A 17,954-nucleotide genomic window follows, 5' to 3' on the forward strand; every position below is an offset into this window, starting at 1 on the left:
TCTCCCTGTGCTGCGGGGGTTTCCTCCGGGTACTCCAGTTTCCTCCCGCAGTCTAAAGACATGCATGGTTAGCGGATTGGCGTTTCCAAAAAGTGTCCGTAGTGTATGAATGGGTGTATGAATCACTGCACCCGGGGGCCATCTTCAGTCGTCTTGACTCAGTCTTGCCACTGGCTCATAGTGGTCACCGGGAAGTGAGAGCGAGGCCGATGCTGCGCAAGTCTTCCTCACCATAATCCAATTCAGGTGCAAGTCGAGTCCCAGTTTGTGTTCTCCATAATGGAGGTGGAAATGGAAACTTCGGTCTTCATCGAAATCGACGGATGAACTCCTGTGTAGGGGGTCAGAGAGGGGAGAGGAGGATTCCAGTCACTCATTAGAGGTGATGGAGTGCAGGAGAGATTCACAAGGTGCTGCTGGCACAAGGACACAGTGAATGCTAGTGGTACTGCCTGTCACTGAGATGGACCATGCTGCTTGATCAATTTCAAATGCAGGAACCCCTTCTTCCATTTACCCAATCCTTGCCTCTGGACTGCACTCTTGGACAGGGTGCAAGTCAAACAGAGGATATACACATATTGCCAGTTTTGTATGGGTTGGCGTTAGGGTTAAGGTTTGTATGTACTTTAGATACATGGATGTGCTATTATGATAACATTGCACCACATAACTCATTACATTGGCTCAGTACAGACATGAACTGTGATTGGTTGGTACATATTTAATTATAAAAGCTTTTAATAATGTTACAATTTGTGGTTTTTTGTTGTGTTTTTTTGATTTGGCTGAAGCAGATTTAATAAACTGACAAAATTAAAAATTACTAAGTAGAGATAAAACATCTGAGATTTTAATGCTACTGGTGCACAATTTGAGGGCACCACCAACTGCTGTAAAAACAGTGGACATGTACAGTGACAAAAATGAAGAACGGTGGTCTGATTTAATGGTTGTGCTGGACACAAAGTGTGGGGACCAGTGGCAGGTGCACATTGCATTTCCTTTAATTGCAGCATTGGGCAGGCCCTTAAAAGTGAGGCAAAGTCCAAATGGGATTCAACCATAATCAAGGTTACTGATTGAGATGGTGGACACCCAAATGTACTTTACAACAGTCCTTAGGTCTTTATACGCAACTTTCCATATGCATATATTTTTATATGCAACTTTATATAGTAAGCAGGCTGCCATAGGGAACACAAAACAACAATATATAAAAAAAAATAAAAATATATATATATATTTTTTTAAAAAACACACGGTCAAAGGTTACACTCTTGCTGAAAGACCTTCTTCAAAAATAAATAATTTGCCCATGTATGAGCATGCATCTAAACTGCTCTGTATTTGAGATCAGTGAGAGTATTTGGGTCATCGGTGCAATTGTGGTTGAGAGGTACAGGTACCCAGTCTTCAGGGCAACAGTGTTCTGTACAGCACAAGACACTTCAATATGGCACAACTTTGTGGCACTATACAGAACAAAAAAACTTGTTCAAGGGCTCTTTGGATAGTTAAACGTCCTTCACAGGGTACAGATTTTAATATCAGCAACAATACTCCTGAAGTACAATGGTTGGCAAACATGCAGTGGACCCTGAATAATGGAGGGAGTCCCTAGCATGCTAAATGAAGGCATGATGACTCAGGCAGAGTCATATCACAACTATATTAGTCAGAGTCAATTGTGCATCACAAATCATTGCACATTAATTGAGTGATAATGCCTCCTGCTAACTTTTTTTGCAGCCAATGCTGCCAATTGCCCTACATTTTATCATTTATCCGACACGTTTATTCAAACCAACGTACATATGAAGATAGCAGTTGAGGGTTAAGGGTCTTGCTCAAAGTCCCTGTGGCTATCTAGCAATCCTGGGGTTTGAACTCAAACCTTTCACATCACTCATAATCTTAACCACTGAGAAAACACTGCCTCAATATCTGGGTGACATGATAATTATGCCAAACAGCATGTCACAGCTAAGGATGACTAAGACATGCCAGATCTGCTATTTGCTGCTAAAAAGTACTCAAAACTTAGTGTCTTCAATATCTAAAAAGATATGGAGTCTGTGTGGTTTCTCTGCAATCCTAATGCTGGTTCGCTTACAGAACACAAGTACAGCCACTGGGAATCATAAGCCAGCCATCACCGTCAGCCAAAAACGAAACACTCACATTGCATCACTGACAATGTCCTCTAAAGTACCAACACATTTATTGCCAGTTATTTTACAACAAAAAATACCCATTTTATAGTTAGTAGAAGAAGCTGTATATACTGTATGCAATAACTGACAAAGAAAGATGGATTGGAGTACAAGTTTTATTTTTTTTTCCATGAACACTGATGTGTATATAGAAAATAGCACTGTAAGGCTATTATTAGGTGTATACAATGCTTAAACATCAGGCCCCAAAAGGGCACAGAACAGCATCTTTTTAACCACCATAGCATACTTGTCTGATTTATTATATAATGAATCCTTGATCTTCACTTCATTTGACTATAATGGGTGAGCCCTTTTTTTTTTTTTAAAAGCTATATTACTCAACTGAGCATAATTTTAGTAATAAATAAAAAACAGACTAAGAGGAATGGTGAGAGAATCAGAATACTGCTTCAGTTTTAGTGATATGTGAATGGACTAGAGTTTGTTGCATGTAGGATGTGTCTTTGTTAAAAGGCAATTGAGAGAATCACACATACCGTTGGGAGAGGGAGCTGACACTTAAGTAAATTAATCATAGCACTCTAAACACTACTATACTACAAAATGTGATCTAATGATGGACGAAGGGGGCCTTTTTTCACATTGGGAATAGTTTTCACGCTACTCTCTCCCTCTCCCCCTCTCTCTCTGAGCATCACGGAGTACATTTTCCTTTTCACACACACACAAAGAGCTCTCACAAAACTCACAGAACAGAGTTCTTAGTCATGTAGACTTGATGGGTCCCAAAGACTGAGTACAATACAGCCATGTACAGCAACTGCCAAAATTACTTTTAGTGAATGCAGAACTGTCATGTAAAATTACATTTTTCCGTTTGGGGGTGGGGGGGGGTGGTATCCAGCCTGGCGGATAAACCTGCCCTGCCGTTCACCACCTATTATATGCAGGCAAACAGGGCAGCCCCCACAGCAAAGCTCCTGTCAGAGGTCAACATGGCGACCTCGACTCCAGATCTCCAGCCTGAGACCCAAGTAGCAGTCTCACCTGCAGAGCTTCAGCCAGAGGTCAACATGGCGACCTCATCTCCAGAGCTCCAGCTTGAGACCCACAAGGTGGTCTCCCCTGTAGAGTTCCTGCCAGAGGTCAACGTGGCGACCTCCTCCCCAAAGCTCCAGCCCGAGTCCCAAGAAGTGGTCTTCTCTGCCAAGCTTCAGTCGGAGGTCAATGTGGCAACCTCCTACCCAGCACTCCAGCATGAGACCCACGAGGTGACCTCCCATGTTAAGTAACTGTCTGAGCATGACGAGACGGCCTCCCAAGCCATGTTCCTGTCTGAGGGCGACGAGGCGGCCTCCCACACCACGTTCCTGTCTCAGGGCAACGAGACGGCCTCCCAAGCCATGTTCCTGTCTCAGGGCGACGAGACGGCCTCCCAAGCCATGTTCCTGTCTGAGGGCAACGAGGCGACCTCGCATGTCAAGTTTCAGTCTGAGGACAAAGAGATGGCCTCCAAAACCTTGTTCCTGTCTGAAGGCGACAAGACGGCCTCCCAAGCCAGGTACCTGTCTGAGGTCAACATCACAACCAACAATGTCATGCTCATGCCCAATACTGACGAGACAGACAACCAAGCTCTGCTTACACCAGAGTCTGCTGACAAGACCAACCAAGCCCTACTCCTGCCTGACGCCGACGTCACAACCAATCAAATTATGCTCATGCCCGAGACTGATGACACAGCCAACAAAGATCAGCCTGCAGACTCAACGGAAAATGACACTCAGCCTCACTGTTCAGCTGATGTTTCTCCGCCTTCCGTTGTAGCCAAGAGCTCCAATTTGCTCCTACACCCTACATCCCCAGACATCACTAGCCCAGGCTTCTCTACAGATGTTGCTCTGCTTTCCCACTCTGCTGGGGACGTTGCTCTGCTATCCTGCTCCACTGAGGACGTTATTCTTCCTCCTTGTTCCACGGAGGACATCGCTCCACACTCTAGAAAGGCAGATGAGATGGCCTACCAAGTCGAGCCAATGTATAAAGCTGACGACACAACTTCCCAAGCCTGGGTCTTTCTCCAAATGGAACACACAGACACGTGACCTTCTCCTGAGGACTAATCACACATACCTGTTCCCAATCACACTGATAATCACACCACACTACTTAAGAGACTGCTCATTCACAAGGTCTTTGCGAAGTATTACACTCGGTTGATATTTTCTCTGTCGTTTACCAAGCCTTGATCTCATGTTGTTATTCTGGTTTTGACTTTGTTTCTAGTTTCTTCTTTTGTGCTTTGCCTTACCTGCTTTATGCCCATTTGCCTGACCCTTTGACTGTTCTGACCATGCCTATGTTTCACGATTTGGATTTGTCTGCCTACCTCTCCTATAATAAAGCACTTAACTGCAATTGCATCTGTCCTAATCCTCATTAGGTGACATAAACCAAATCTTTAAGAAAACAAATATATTTTGCCAAAACAATGGGGAACTGTTTTTACTTGGGTTAATTTAAAAGTTTCCAAGCTTCTGGCCATCTTCCTGTAAAGAACAGGTAAGGACCTGTTTTAACGAACGCAGCAGTAATTGTCAGTCTGCTTAAAAATGTCTAAAATCTCGCTAGCTCAGTGAAATTTCTCAAAATTTGATGAAGTTTTTGTATAGGTCGCATGCCATAGCAAAATGGACATAAGTCTAATCAATTCATTTTGTAATCAGATACCGGCTGTCAAAAAGTCTTTGATGTTCCTGCAAACATTGTGTAGAGAATGAACCAGAAAATGGTTTTAAAATGTTGAAATGATCAAATAAGAAATTTAGTCAACTGAACTGACTGAATTAATCAGTGATTATTATTTAAGAGTGAACAGAAATCAATGGAGTGAAGCGACAGCACTGAGGCTCATGTTTAAATTATGGGAATGACTTTAACTTGGGTAATGAGACGGAGAATGATGTGGATGACGCTGATAAATCTGAAGGTAGGTGGGGGTAATAAGATTTTAAAGTGCCTTACATCTGGTTGAGATGCCTATTCACAGAGAAACACATGTAGTTAGGGAAATTCTGTAGTTTTCAGAACTACTATATATACACACAGCACTGTAGAACATTTCAAAGGGTACTTCCAGGCCACCACACATGTAATACATAATTCAGCTGTAAGAGTTTTCAGGCACTCCACTTGGACCTCAGGCCATCCTGTTATAACCATCACTTTCCTTCCCCCTCTGAGCTTGCACTTATACTGAAGCTCAGTTTCTTTTAATTTAGATCATGATGAATTGTAATGCCTGTTCAGATACATCTTTGTCTGAATGTGTGTGTGTGTCTGTGTAGGGTAAGGCCACTATTATACAAATGCATTGCATTAAATTTTACAGTGTTAATATATTTTGACATATCTGAAACTAGCCACTTAAGTATATCTGAAGTGTAGTGTCAAATTCTGGAAGTAGGTATAATACAAAAGAATAATGTGATGCAAATACAGGTGCATCTCAGAAAATTAGAATATCGTGGAAAAGTTCATTTTTTAATTCATTTTATAATCAGCTAATTAACTCAAAATGCCTGCAAAGGTTTCCTGAGCTGTTATTCTCTCAGTCTGGTTCAGTACACACAACCACAATCATGTGGTTTCAGGATGATGAAAGTAAATTTTGCATTACATTTGGAAATAAAGGTCCCAGAGTCTGGAGGAAGAGTGGAGAGGCACAGAATCCACGTTGCTTGAAGTCCAGTGTGAAGTTTCCACAGTCAGTGATGATTTGGGGTGCCATGTCATCTGCTGGTGCTGGTCCACTGTGTTTTCTCAAGTTGAGAGTCAATCTGAAAATTTATTGTGGTTGTGTGTACTGAACCAGATAGAGATTAAAGGCTTATGAAACCTTTGCAGGTGATTTGAGTTAATTAGCTCATTAGAGCTTTTCTCAGGTCGACATTTCTGTATTATAAATTCTTTATTCTAATATTTTGAGCTATTGCATTTTTTATTTCCATGAGCTGTAAGCAATAATAATCAAGATTAAAACAAAAAAAAGGCTTGAAATATATTTCACTTTATGTGTAATGAATCTAGAATATATGAAATTTCAACTTTTTAAATTAAATCATGGAAAAAATTAACTTTTCCACGATATTCAAATTTTTTTTGAGATGCACCTGTAATGTAAATAAGGAAACATTTCCAGGACAAATAGAAAGGTGTGTGTGTGTGCGCGCGCGCATGTGTAAACATAGCAGGAGGTTCTTAGATGGTAACAGAACAGTTGCTTTTGCAGTTTGACAGTAGGCAATATCCAGGCCCTCAGCTGGCATCACACACACACACACACGCTCAACGCAGCGAAATATATCAGACATCAGCTTTGGCTCAGGACCTCATACCCTTAAGCCGTGTGTGTGTGTGTGTTTTTGATTGAGATGATACAGAGAGTGAAAGAGAAATGCCCAGGAGGACATGCAAATCACTGAGCAAACATCTCTCCACCTCCTCCACTCCATCATGTCAGCTGTGCAGATGCTGCCAAGCTGCACAAACATTCAGGCCACAGTGGGGTATTTTTTTCTTTATTCCATAACGCATATTTCATAGAAAACGATTTCTCGCAGAATAGACCCAAATAGTGTACAAGTGTTCTCGCTCTCTCTTCAGTGATTATCAGAGTTCATCAGCTCACTGGGTGAGTTTAGCACTAAAGAGACTGAGGATTTTAACTGTGTGTGTGTGTGTGTATTATTTGTCAGTGCGTATGACCAACTCTATGTAATTACCTTAACAGAAAACGCCTTTATGTGAACACATATTACTGTAATTCAGCCTCTCACTTTAGTACTGTTCCAAACATGTCCTCCCTTTTGTCCCCCCTCATTATCATCTAGTATCTGAATGAGGTCAAGATCTACTAGAGAAAGAGCTGAAGGAATCTTTGCCTTCTAAGAAATGGTCTCAGCTAATAATGCAGTGCCTTTCCACTGCTGATTCCTCTTTTCCAAATATAACTGCCTTCAGGGCTTTGAAAGCTTAAGGGACATAATCAGCTATCATTGAATCAAACTAGATTTTGGGGGTAGATTTTACAATTAGTAATGGAGCTGCAAGCAAGTATACTACAATGCAAGTTTGTTAAAAGGTGTGTAAATGTCACCAGCTGTGCACTGCAAAGATAAGATCCATTTTCCCTCCTGCCATTCCTAATAATTTAAACAATACAAACTAGTGAACAATGAGCATGTCTTCCACAAAAGTAACCAGTTTAAAAAAGTGGTAGTGTGAGGTTATAGTTTTAGGCTCTCTAGCAGTACCAGTAGGTGAATTCTTTATCCCACCAGTATAAGCACGCATTCACAGCTAGGAACAGGCATTTTTTTTCCTCCTGCACATTTCACTCCTGCAACAGTGATTAGAAAATAAGATATGGGAGAAAAGGTGACTTTCCATAGGCTTCCACTAGACATAGAACAGAAAAAAAACCTTCTATTAATTTCATAACATGGTCTTGGCCACATGGCAGGAATACATCCTGGACCTGACACCAGAGCAACCACAAAGCCATTTACACAAAGCTGCAATTTAAAGTTCCAATCCACTTATTGGTATGTATTTGGAAAGTAGGAGGAAGCCAGGGGAAACCCATACATACACTGTTAGCATTCCACACATACATTCACTCTAGCTCAGATCTGAGGCCTGGGATCATGGAACTGTGAGGTGACAATGCCATAAATATCCATGTTATGTGCTTACTGCCTTGAAACTGACCATCTCAGAGGTGGTCCAATCCCCTGCACTGAACTTGAGGCAATGCTGATATGGCACGCTTGGCTGGCAAATATTAATTCTGGCTCAGAGTCTAATCTGGCGCAAGCCCCTTAGTCTAAACAGCTTGCTATTTGCAAACACCCAGGCCAAGCAAGCACAACAAGAAGCCCAGAAAACAGTCTGAATTACTCTCTAGATGAATCAATGACTTGGCGACAGACAAGGCTTAGCTGAATTTTTACAACCTGAAGGCCTGGTTTTCTCAGATAGGTGCCAACTTTTCGAACAATAAAATCCTAAAAACAATTACCACAAAAACTCTAGCATATGACAGCTGAATGTATAAATGACAAAACATTGTTTGTTGAACTTGATGAATACGATTTTTAATGGACCAAAAGTAATTGGAAAATTGGATGCTCACCTGTTCCATGGCCAGGTGTGTGTTATTCCCTCATTGTTGCACTTACAAGTAAGCAGATCCAATATCTAGAGTTGATTTCAAGTTTGACATTTGTGTTTGGAATATGTTGCTGTTAACTCTCAATATGCTCTCAAAGAGGCTGAAAAAATGAAAACAAACCCATCAGAGAGATAGCTAAAATATTAGGTGTAGCCAAATCAACTATTTGTATATTCGTAAAAAGAATGAATGTACTGGTGAGCTCAGGAACACTAAAATACCCAGAGGACCACAGAAAACAACTGGGGTAGACAGAATGATTCTTTCCCTGGTGAAGAAAAACCCACTCACAACAGTTGGCCAGACCAAGAACACCCTCCAGGAGATACAGACCAGATTCGATTTAGCCAAAACCAACTTAAAAAGTCTGTACAGTATTTGAACAACATCCTATGGACAGATGAGACAAATATCAACTTGATGGAAAGAGAAGACTATGATGGAAAGAAAAGAGTATGGGGAATGAAAGGAACCGCTCATGATCTGTAGAACATCACCTCATCTTATAGAGTGGGTATGTATGACTGCCAATGGAAATGGTTTCCTTGTATTTATAGATGATGTGGCTGCTGACAAAAGCAGCAGGATGAATTCTAAAGGGTACAACCCTGAAGAATCTGCCTTTTGTGCTGGGATCACTCTTTGGTCCTGCTGCCATAGAGGCCCTAATAAGAAGGTGCAGGTTTCAGAATCACATAGCCAGCATAATCTTTAGGACTCTTTATGTTCCAAGATCAGGGAGAAGTGGACTTTGCCTGACAGCCCACCGAGCACAGGATGCCATGGCCCACAATTGATCACTGGATCAATGGATCACTCAGGTCCATAAGTATTTGGACAGTGACACAGTTGTAATTTTGCCTCTGTACACCACCACAGTGGATCTGAAATGAAGCATGTCAATCAAGATGTGACTGAAGTGTAGACTTTCAGCTTTAAGTGGTTTTGCAAAATTATTTAATTAACTGTTCAGGAATTACAGACATTTTTTACATAGTCCTTCAATTTTCCCAGGCTCAAAAATAGTTGGACAATTGACTGATAAGCGGTTTCATGGTTCTTTGTTATTTCATTACAAATTCATGAGATAAAAGATCTGTAATTGATTCCAAGTGTTGAATTTGCATTTGGTAGCGGTTCATGGGAACTCTCAATAAGTGGTCCAAAGAAGTCTCGGTGCAAGTGAAGGAGGCCATCATTAGGATTAAAAAACTGCAGCCCTATCAAAGAGCTAGCTGAAACTTCAGGAGTGGACAAATCAACAATTTGGGACATTCTCAAAAAGAAGGAACGCACTGGTGAGCTCAGCAACACAAACAGGCCTGGAAGGCCACAGAAGACAGCTACAGTGGATAATCACAAAATTCTTTCCTTGTTGAAGAAAAATTCCTTCACAACATCTAGCCAAGTCAAGAACACTCTGGAGGAGGTAGGCATATCATTGTCAAAGTCTACAATCAAGACACCTTCATGAATGCAAATACAGACGATTTACCTCAAGAAGCAAACCACTGGTAACACTCAAGAACAGAAAGGCCAGATTAGACTTAAAGAAACAACAACAAACAAACAAACAAACAAACAAAAACCTGCCCATTTCTGATGCAAGATTAACTTGTACCAGAATGATGGGAAGAAAAGAGTATCCAAAGCATACCGCATACATCATCTGTCAAACATGTGGAGGAAGTATTATGGTATGGTCATGTATGGCTGCCAGTGGAACTGGGTTACTGGTGTTTGATTATGTGACTGCTGATAGAAGTAGCAGGATGAATTCTGAAGTGTATAGGGCTATTCTTTTTGCTCAGTTCATGTGTCTGTGTGTGCTATACTTTTCTGATTCAGTAAAAGGCTGAAAAACCGATAGAACAGCACGTCACAGTACAGCTGGATAATGACCCAAAAATACAGTGAAAGCAACCCAAGGCAAAGAAATGGAGTGTTCTTAAATGGTTGAGTCAGTCACCTGACCTCAACCCAATTTAACCACAAAACATCTCAAGGGACGAAACTCAGCATTTGGTGATATTCATGGGTTCCATATTTCAGGCAGTCGGTGGAAAGGATTTGCATCCAAGTATTAAAAATAATCCTAATATTTATGATTATCTTAGCTTGTCCAATCACTTTTAAGCCTGTGAAAATGGAGGAACTATGTCAAAAAATGGATGTAACTCCTAAATTGTTAATATTTTTGCTAAACTCTTTGAATTAAAGCTGAAAGTCTAACCTGCAATCTTAAACTTAATTTCAAATCCATTGTGGTGGCGTAGAGGCAAAATTACAAAAAGTGTCACAGTCCAAATACTTATGGACCTGATTGTATATGCCTTTACTCAATTGGTTAAAATCAGGACTTTAACTAAACCACAACAAAACTTTAATTGAGCTTTTTTGTGAGCCATTCAGAGGTGGTTTTACTCCTAGGCTTTGGATCATTGTCTTGCTGCATATTCCAATTGCGCTTAAGTTTCAAATTACAGACTGGACTTATTGATGCAAGAGAGGCCTGTAGTTCCTAAAATCTTAGATAGAACAAAGGCAAACTGAGTAAACACAAAATATAGGTTTTTAAATCATAATGTTATTGTGACAAGGAGGAGGGCATGGCCAGGCTGTGAGGACGCACACCTGATTTGGCTAATTAGTGGGAGAGAGATATAAAGGAATGTCTGGAAGCGAGTGTAACAAATTTTAAAGTTGGGCAAGGAGGAGGTGGGAACAGGCTGAAAAGAACAGAACATAAACATAACAAAACATAAACGTAACATAAAGTGCACGTGTGGCTCTCTCTCTGCTAGGGATGTCACGATACCAAAAATCTAGTAGTCGGTACCGATACCGCCAAAAGTACACGATACTCGATACCACGGTGTGGTATAAAAACAAAACAAAAAAATAATTAATTAAAAACTCTTCTGGAGGACATCCTCCTCTGGCTGATACTGGCAGTGAGAGGCAGAGAGAGAGAGAGATTTTAGTTATCAAACACTGTCTGACAATGAATGGAGGTGCAGCACTCCTAAACACACACACCTCAGTTTAAATTCACTGATATGGTGGCAAGCCAAAAAGACTTATTAAAAGCATGAACATTTGAATAATTATTAGTGACATTAGGCTACATTTAGCTGACAGGACTTCGGGCTGAATGGCGATGCATGGTGGCCCATTAGGAGGTAGTTTATAACACTGCAATGTGTTAGCGTCGTTAACAAATGACTGGCTATCGCAAACATTACATGGAGCATAACGTTAGCTGGTTTCATGGCTTCAATGCCAGCTGCCTCAAACAAACATAATATAGGGCCGGTCTTTCAGGTGCTTCGCCAAATTCCAGGTGTTTCCTCGCTATGTTTGAAATGAATGATGGCATCAGTTACACACCGGCTTCACAGCATCCATTATATGTTTGTTGTCATCCGCCTCGAATGTGAAGTATTTCCATATTCCATACCACCTTTCTTCTCAACGAGTTGCGGTGGAGCTAAACTTCTGTAGTTTTACACGTGTGCTTGTATTTGTTGTTGTTCTTCTTCTTCACCACTTGTGGACCGACTAAATCACTTGCACGTATTTGCTGCCCCCATCAGGTCCGGAAGAATTGCAACCTTGGTACCGCCAGTAGAATCGGTTCCAAGGCTACTTCAGAAAAACAAGTACCTCACGTTTTAAGAATGCTGGTACCGACTTGGTACCGAAGTTTCGGTTCTCGTGACATCCCTACTCTCTGCGCATCCATCTGCTCCTTTATCTCTCTCTTCCACTGATTAGCCAAATCAGTGCCAGATGTGCATCCTCACAGCCTGGCCACTCCCTCCTACTTGTCACAATAACCATCATTTAAAAACTATATTTTCTGTTTACTCAGTTTCCCTTTGTGCCATCTTAGATTTTGTGTTGATTTCTGAAACAATTTAGTATGCAATATACACAAAACCAGAAGACATCAGGATGGGGCAAATACTTTTTCAGAGCACTGTAGAGCTGCTGTCCCAAATGGACAGTTTGGCACATCAAACCAGGTCACCTGCATTTGTGGATCTGGTCACTGAGACTGAATCTAGCAGTCAAGGAAACACTTCTGAACACAAGAGCCTTACGGCATGACCCTTGTATGCTCTTAAGCGGCAGTACTTCTGCCAATGATGATCACCTCATTAGCTGAACGTGGTACATTGCCTGATTCTTTGGATTCTGAACTGTCTCCAGGCACTTCTAAAGAGTGGTAAGCCCCATCTACGCTAAAGGTGTAGGTGGCAGCCATTGCAGCACAGTGCATGACATCTCGCCAGGGTCTCATAGGCCTAATACTGCCTTTCTAAAGGGACCAAGGCACCTCCACCCTCTAAAATCCCTTAGGACACTGGCATGACCTTCAGGAGAGGAATGGAGTTCATATTTGTTAACAGACACAGGATGATGTTTGACTTTGTTGTACTGTTTAATCATTGACCATGTTTTCCATTGCCTTGCAATATGTGTGCATTCGTGAACACACACACACACACACACACACACACACACACACACACACACACACACACACACACACACAGAGAGAGAGAGGGAGAAAGAGAGAGAAATCAAGGTTACAAAACAACCCAAAGGTTAAAAAGTGTTTTACAAAAAGAATACAACAAGCTGCAAGGAAAGTTTTGCACTATGCAACGCATGTTTGTTAACAGCTGCTACCTAAAATTTTACCTTCAGTAATTATAATTGAACAAAAGTACAATATTTTGTCCTTATGTTGTTCCTATGAACATCTTTGTTGCAGATATTCTAACCTTAGACCTCACCTTCAGTGAGAGTTGCTACTGGATTACTCTTCTGTGAAGCGGTCCTTATGTATTTTTAGATCAAGTCATTTGACTGTATACATAAGGACCGCTTCACAGAAGAGTAATCCAGTATTAATTTGCATTGCTGCCACTTTTTCTGCTGTAATGTGTACACAGTTCTGCTTTACAACAACAAAAAACGGCAACCAAAAAAACCCCACAACACTATTCACATCACAAGCCCATTCCATACAACCTTGCCACACGAACGAAATAAACTGACAGTGCTGTAAAATAAAAGCAATTCCACTACATCAAATTTAATTCTACTATATTCAAGCTTTAGTGTTAATGTGCAGTGCCAGTCTTACCTTGTGAGTTATTTTAATATCGGTCTTTCAGATAATGTTGTTATCCCTAGTTGTTCCCCTTCCCCAGGCTCTCTTATTACTGTTCTCCTTAAGTTGTGTCCAGTTAAAACATACTGCATTCCCCTGTCATGTTTTTGTTCGTGTGTTTACAGTGAACATGTGACATTTCCACTGTGTCATTGCTCTACAGAGGGTCAAAGTTTCTGGAGCAGAACCATAACCGGGCCTTTCCATTACGTTTTTGTGTTTTGGCACAATTAAACATGCATCATGTACAGGCATCTATGGGATGTCAATACTATTCTCATGCTCATACAGAGGGTTCAGAAAGTATACAGAATTTGGATTCAATGCACCTTTTTGTCCCACAATGACAAAGCAAATACTTATTATTATTATTATTATTATTATTATTATTATTATTATTAATAAAAATAAAAAATTATTATTATTATTATTATTATTATTATTTATTTAACTTTTTTGTGCAAATGGATTAAACATCAAAAGCTGAAATATCTAATTTAGATAAGTATTCAGACCCTTTATTCAGTACTTTATAGAAGCACCTTTGGCAGTAAGTTTTCTAGATAGCACTAAGTTTAGCTCGTCTTCCTGGATAAGACTGAACCCACAGTGATGAGAGATCCCCGATGAGAAAGCTAATAAGTCTATGTGCCTAATTTACACTCATAATATTTTAATGTCAGTCACCTTATAGCCCTACATACCGTTAAAATTCAGAATTATTAAGCAAAACTTATGGCTAATTTACCTGAAGTTAAGAAAAAAAAATGTCACTTGTAGAAATAACATGCTTTGTGCTTGACAAAAAAATAACAAATGTACTTTCTTGCCTCTGATATCATTAATAATAATAATAATAATAATAATAATAATAATAATAATAGTCACCCAGTGCGAATGTATATAATACAATAAATTAACTGATTTTTAAATATTCTGTCTCTATTGAATGAGCTTTTTTTCCCCTCCCATCCTGGCCTTTTATCTCACTCACTCTCTCATTTTTGACATTCCATTTTTTTTTCCATAGCCAATCCACAGCTATAAAATAATATCAAATAAGATGGTTTTGATTGTGAGTTACAACTGAGGGAATCCATAAGCTGCTCTGAGGATAAAACAGAGATTGTAAGAAGCTATAATGGCAAAGTGTTTATAAGTTATTTAAAAATATTCCAATCACATTAATATCTTAACATGCAATCTTTGACTATATTTGTGAAGGAATATCTGTGAACCCAAGCACATTAAATGTGTGTGTTTATTTTCTGTCTTGTTCATTTTACCCAAGGATGTGTAAACTTTTGTATTTGACACTATACACCTCAAATTGCAATCTGTGGTGTCTTTACGGAAGCAGTTCACCTTGTGGGACACATAGTACACCTGTGAGATACCTATAAGTAATGAACAAGCTAAAAGGACAGTTTTGACAGCACATTAACTTAACTATGGCACAACTTCCAGCTAACCTTTCATAGGAACATAGTCATCGCTATGCTGTCAAAGACAGTCATGAGTCACACATTAATGACACATTGTGAGCCAAAAGTTCCTAGTGAATCTTTAGTAACAGTTTCATCCTGGTCAGGGTTGTAGTGGATCTGGAGCCCATTCTGGGAACACTGGGCGTGAGGTGGGAATACACCTTGGATGGGACACCAGTGCATCACAGGGCACCATGCACACACACGTTAGCACACACATTTACTCCTAGGGGCAAGTTAGAGCAGCCAATCCAACTAATTGCATGTTTTTGGAAACCCACATGGACATGGGAAGAATGTGCAAAACCCCACACAGATAGTAACTCGAAGTCGGAATTGAACCCTGGAGCAGTGAGATGCCAGTGCTACCCACTGCACCACCATGCTGCACTCAACAAAATATGACCAATCTGTTAAAATCACTGTGCTCTTGAAATAATAATTTTGCTTACAATATTAGTAATGGGCCTCATCTATCAATGTGTATATGAATGACTATGTGTAATTCATACAAACATCTGCACAAGAATTTGACATTTATGAACATCCTGTAAATTTTGAAAAATATTCATGTCCTACTCCTGCTCCATAGCATGCATACATTTACACATAAGAATACTAATGTAAACCTCGACTTGATTGACATCAAATCATATAATTTGCATGGATTATTACATTATATATGGAGTATTCTGTCAAGTTTAAACTGCATCCTTTTAATGTGTTTATGGCATTTAGCAGACTCGCTAATCCAGAGAGATTTACAGAAGCACTTTTAGAAGTCTCAAAAATAACACATCCTCATGCGAGCTTACTAGGAGAGAGCGAGTCTAAAAATAACATCTAAAAAATTTGTGAAAGCCAAACACTGAGGCGGATGAGCTACAACAGCAGAAGAACATGTCGGGTTCTAGTTCTGTCAGCCAAGAACAGAAAGCTGAGGCTGCAGTGGCACAGACGCACCAAAACTGGACAGATGAAGACTGGAAAAATGTAGCCTAGTCTGCCGAATCTCAATTTCTGCTGAGGCACACAGATGGTAGGGTTAGAATTTGGCACCAACAGCATGAATCCATGGACCCAATCTGCCTTGTGTCAACAGTCCAGGCTGGTGGAGGTGGTGTAATGATGTGGGGAATGTTTTCTTGGCACACATTGTGCCCATTAATACCAATCAATCATCACTTGAATGCCACAGCCTATTTCAGTACTGTTGGTACTGTCACAAAGCAAAAGTCATCTCAAACTGGTTTCATGAACATCACAATGAGTTCAATGTTCTTCCGTGGACTTCCCAGTCACTAAATCCTAATCATTTAAATCCTTTGGGATCTAAAACCTTTGCGATGTGGTAGAACAGGAGATTTGAGTATGAAAGTGCACCTGAAAAATCTGCTCGAATTGCATTATGCAATCAGGACAACATGAATCTCAAATGAAGGTCTCGTGGAATCCATGCCACGAAGAACTGAGGTTGTTTTGAGAGCAAAGGGAGGCCCTACCCAGGATTAGTACAGTGTTCCTAATAAAGTGCTCTGTGAGTGTATATTCTGTTATTCACATTACATGGTCTATACCATTTTAAACATTACATCATTCACCTTTAATTAGTTCATGATACAAATATTCAAATTCAGCAGTGCATAATAACTTTAAATAACTACTTTAAGTGATTTGCTCATTTCGTAGTTATTTTGGTGGGATACAGTGCCTTCAGTCAGATTAAACAATTTGGGACACAGCTGTGTGTTCATAAATGGATCCGTTAGAGTCTTATGTTTCTAAAATGGGTTAAGTTGCCCTCGGGTGACAGAAGGTGCTTCCAAACTGAAACCTGGAAAGTCAGCACGGTTATTCATTAGTAGTGAGGTTGGTTATAATTAACGCGTTTTATGCAACCCAGGTGTTTGTGTGTGTGTGTGTGTGTGTGTGTGTGTGTGATCTTTTCTAACCCTCAATAGAAATACCTCTAGCTTTCTGAGACTTGAAAACATCTGATTAACCCTAAACATGAAGTTGCAATGCAGATATCAGAATATCTTTTCCAACCTCAATTTATTCCAGCCTCAACGCTTAACCTTTTCTAAAAACAATTAACAGGAAAAAGATAATATATGACGTATGTTTGCTTGCAATGTCAATTAAGGAGGAACTACACAACAAAACTTCGAACAAACTATAACACAATTCCCAACAACATTTGGCATTTCACCGCATAATCCAGTAATACAAGCGGATATTAAGACGCTTCATACAGTTGAGGTAACGTTAAGGCAGTACACGTTCATCTTACCTGGCGTGTGTGGGTTTATAACTCCAGGTTTTGATAAGGCAGTTTGAACACAGAAGATAGTAGCAAATATGCCGAAAAATCTAAACACTCAAAGCGCTTCTAAAACTGAAATTCATTTTAAAAACCCTTTACCTGAATTAGGGCAGGACGCTGAGTCCTAAAGTTTTCAAAGGAGTGACGGTTGTAAAGGCCACGCCCACTTATACTTTCAGAATAGGTGCGCGACCTCCGCGTCTCCCTCTTCTCACGTGGTCTTGTGTCAAAAGGCCTATGTCTTTAAGAAGTACATTTTCCTTTCTTTTCGTTCTTTTTTTTCTGTCAAGTAAGTTTTTTTTAATGAAGTTAAAGGATTTCAATTGAAAGTGACAAAGAAGACAGACTCCTTTTAAAAACAACTTGAAAGATATATACATACACATGTACATATACACATATACCATAGAAATTAACAATAGAATAAAGGAAAATGACATTGTATACTCAATTTATTAAACAAGCTATTACAATAATCTATTAACCCACCCACCCCCACTGCCTGCTGAAGATGAAATCCAACTAAAAAGTAAATGAATGA

The 17,954-nt window shown here is 40.0% G+C and overlaps 1 protein-coding gene across 1 annotated transcript in view; it reads right to left on the reverse strand.

Moving 5' to 3' along the window:
- Positions 1 to 17,418, reverse strand: part of LOC128599260 (uncharacterized) — a 27,774-nt gene extending 10,356 nt beyond the window's left edge. The window contains exon 1 of the mRNA XM_053610774.1: positions 17,381 to 17,418. The gene's annotated coding sequence lies outside the window, so the exon portion shown is untranslated. The remainder of the gene's footprint in view (positions 1 to 17,380) is intronic.
- Between the last annotated feature and the right edge of the window lie 536 nt (positions 17,419 to 17,954).

This window comes from Ictalurus furcatus, chromosome 2 (genome assembly GCF_023375685.1).
Source record: "Ictalurus furcatus strain D&B chromosome 2, Billie_1.0, whole genome shotgun sequence".
NCBI lineage: Eukaryota > Metazoa > Chordata > Actinopteri > Siluriformes > Ictaluridae > Ictalurus > Ictalurus furcatus.